Source organism: Chelonia mydas, chromosome 13 (genome assembly GCF_015237465.2).
Source record: "Chelonia mydas isolate rCheMyd1 chromosome 13, rCheMyd1.pri.v2, whole genome shotgun sequence".
NCBI lineage: Eukaryota > Metazoa > Chordata > Testudines > Cheloniidae > Chelonia > Chelonia mydas.
Genome location: NC_051253.2, coordinates 32,247,256 through 32,250,798, shown reverse-complemented (window position 1 = coordinate 32,250,798; position 3,543 = coordinate 32,247,256). Strand labels below are relative to the sequence as shown.

At 49.9% G+C, this 3,543-nt stretch overlaps 1 non-coding gene across 1 annotated transcript; it reads right to left on the bottom strand.

Annotated features, from left to right (window-relative positions):
* Window positions 1-3,073: 3,073 nt before the first annotated feature.
* On the bottom strand, window positions 3,074-3,146 carry TRNAK-CUU. Its single transcript has one exon. It is a non-coding gene; the product is annotated as a tRNA-Lys (tRNA).
* Between the last annotated feature and the right edge of the window lie 397 nt (window positions 3,147-3,543).

The following is a 3,543-nucleotide window of genomic DNA, read 5'->3' as shown; positions in this document are numbered from 1 at the left end:
CAGAGCCCTCACCCCCCACATTCCTACTCTCACCCTGAGCCCCTCCCACACCCCAAACCCCTCATCTGCAGCCTCACCCCACAACCCTCACCCCGGCACCCCCACCCTCCGCACCCCCTCCCATCCCCAAACTCCCTTCCAGAGCCTGCACCCTACACCCCAATCCCCTGCCCCAGCCTACAGCCTGCACCCCAGACCTCCTCCCCCACCCAAACTCCCTCCCAGAGCCTTGGGCACGTGGGGGGAGGAGTTTGGGCAGAGGCGGGTTCTGGGCACCACCAAAAATTATACAAACCTGCCGCCCGTGCCTGCAGTTCCACCCAGCGCACTCCGAGCTGTCTAGCAACTGGGAATTGTTTCTAATTGTTGGGTGTTTACACAGCACCCAGCGCAGTAAGGACCTGATCCCCTGCCACTGCCACAACACAATCAGTGACGGACAGCCAGTAATTAGTAGTTAACAGTCATAGCTGGTAATTCGTTATCAGCAGTGTCAGTGTCTCTGGACCAGTCACTACAGTGCTATGAAGGAGAGGAGTCTGCGTGTGCGTCTGCCCCGAGGGTGGTTTGATTTGTGCCCTGGTCACGGCCGGAGGCAGAGTCACTTTCCCGTCTGTGCTGGGGGTCAGCATCACTCCCTCTTCGCAGGCATGGCCATGGTGCCACCTCCCTCCTGCCCTTCCCCAGGCAGCTTGTGGGTGTGACCATGGCCCCCATCACAGCACGGGTAGGGGCTACAGAGGGCGAGAAACCCAACATCAGCTCCCAGAGCAGTGGGGGGGGGGCTGTGGCCTGACGCTGTCCTTGGCTGTATAAACAGGGGAGCAGAGAACAGGAGCAGGGAGGGGGTTTCACCTCTGCAGACTGGTGACGCCGATGCTGGAATACCGTGTGCAGGGCTGGGGCCACGGTATAAAACAGATGTGGAGAGATTGGGGAGGGTTCAGAAAAAAAGCCACGCAAATGATGTGTGGGCTAGAGGAAATACCTTCCAGTGAGAGACTTAAAGAGCTGGGTCTGTTCGGTGTATGAAGGAGAAGTGACTTGATTACAGCATCTCAGCACCTTCATGGGGACAAAACCCTGGTTACCAAAGGGTTCTTTCATTGCCCAGGGACAGGCATAGCCAGAGCCAAGGGCTGGAAGCTAAAGCCAGGCACGTTTCAATGGGAAATAAGGTGCACATTTTGTTAATTTTCCTGGCGAGGGTGATTATCCATTGGAAAAAACTGGCAAGGGAAGAGGTGGATTTTCAACTCCTCATATCTCCAGATCAAGACTGGCTGCCTTTCTGGAAGGTCTGTCTCAGCCAAAAACAAGTTATTGAGATCAGTGCAGAGTAAGTGGGGAAATTCTGTGGCTTTTGTTACATAGGGGCTCAGCCTGGATGATCCAATGGTCCCTTTTGGTCTGAAATCTAAGAATCTGTGAATGAAAAATGTTGGGGTGTGGGACAGAAGAGTGGCAAATTAACTGGGTGGCAGTGCCCTGAGGTGGAAGTGAAGCAGTTTCTCTGGTCTGAGAGAATATAAACCCAGCTCTCCGTTTGCAGTGGGAACTCTTAGGGGATCAAATGATGGAAATCAACGCAATTTCATGGTACAGCCAAATCTTTCGATGCTCATTACACTTTCACTATCACAGCATGCAGCTCATGGAGAAAGGAGAAGGGAAAAATCAAACAGCCATCATGGAATTCATCCTCCTGGGGTTCGGGGATCTCCCTGAACTGCAGACCCTTCTCTTGCTCATTTTCCTGGTGATCTACATTGCCACCATGGCTGGGAACATCCTCATCGTTGCGCTAGTTGTGGCTGATCAGCACCTTCACACCCCCATGTACTTCTTCCTGGGGAACTTGTCCTGCTTGGAGACCTGCTACACCTCCACCATCCTGCCTAGGCTGCTGGCCAGTCTCCTGACTGGGGACAGAACCATTTCTCTTCCCGGCTGCATCACGCAGTTTCATTTCTTTGGTTCTCTAGTAACAACAGAGTGCTCTCTCCTGGCAGCCATGTCTTACGATCGGTATTTAGCCATATGCAAACCGCTGCACTATGGAACCCTTATGAATGTCCAGCTGTGCCTCCAGCTAGCAGCTGGGGCTTGGATTAGTGGATTTCTAATTTGTACAATATTCACATGTGTTATATCACAGTTAATTTTCTGTGGCCCTAATGAAATTGACCATTTCTTTTGTGATCTCACCTCACTGATTCAACTCTCCTGCAGCGACACCAGCCAGATCACCCCATTTATTTATATATTTTCCTTCCTAGATGCAGTTTCCCCTTTTCTATTAACCCTGGTTTCCTATATTTGTATCATTGCAACCATCCTGGGAATCCCATCCACCACCGGGAGGCAAAAGGCCTTTTCCACCTGCTCCTCTCACCTCATTGTGGTGGCACTTTTCTATGGGACCATAATGATTGTCTACATGCTACCGAAATCTGGTACCTGGAGAGCCCTGAACAAAGTGTTCTCCGTCTGCTACACAGTCCTGACGCCCCTGGCCAATCCTCTCATCTACAGCCTGAGAAACAGAGAGGTCCAGGAGGCCCTGAGAAATGCTGTCAGGAGGGCTGTGACCCTTACAAAGAATCCAGACTAGTTGAATGAAACGGAGATCACTCAGTCTGGGTCCTATTGAGAAAGAAGGAGGGTCTAAGTGAGCCCAGATACAGAAATGCAGTATACAAGAGATGTTTGTGCACACACACACACACACACACACACACACACACACAAAATAAGAGGGAGACAGATAGTTGGAATTTTGCAGAGGAAAAGTGCGGGAGAAGATTTTGACTTTTCATCAAAACAACTGAAACCTGAAAACTTTTGCTTTTTGGCAATTGACATCTGAAAACCTTCATAGAATCTCAGGGTTGGAAGGGACCTCAGGAGGTCATCTAGTCCAACCCCCTGCTCAAAGCAGGGCCTCTCCCCAATTTTTGGCCCAGAACCCTAAATGGCCCCCTCAAGCATTGAACTCATAACCCTGGGTTTAGCAGGCCAATGCTCAAACCACTGAGCTATCCCTCTGCCCCCACCCCAAAGTTACTTGCTTTGCCCAACATGGGGCTTGAACCCACGACCCTGAGATTAAGAGCCTCATGCTCTACCAACTGAGCTAGCCGGGCTGCTTATAATAGACTGCTCAGATGGAAACTGTCAAAAAAAATGCCACGCACTGTAGTGATTGTGTTTAACCCCAGATGTTACAGAGACAAGAGGGGTGAGTTAATACCTTTTAATGGACCCTCTTCTACTGGTGAAAGACACAAGCTTTCAAGCTTATACAGAAGAGCTCTTCTTCAGGTCTGGGGAACATACTCAGAGTGTCACAGTTGGAACAGATTGTTTAGCATAGGTAGTTAGAACATATTGAAAAGGACTGATATCAAGTGATCACTTTATGAAAAAAGTGTTCTCATCAGGTGATGGGGTGTTTTTGTCTTTTATCATTTTTCAGTGTGTTCATTTGAGAGCGCAGTGATTGTCTGGTTTCATCCACATAATTGTTATTGGGACATTTAG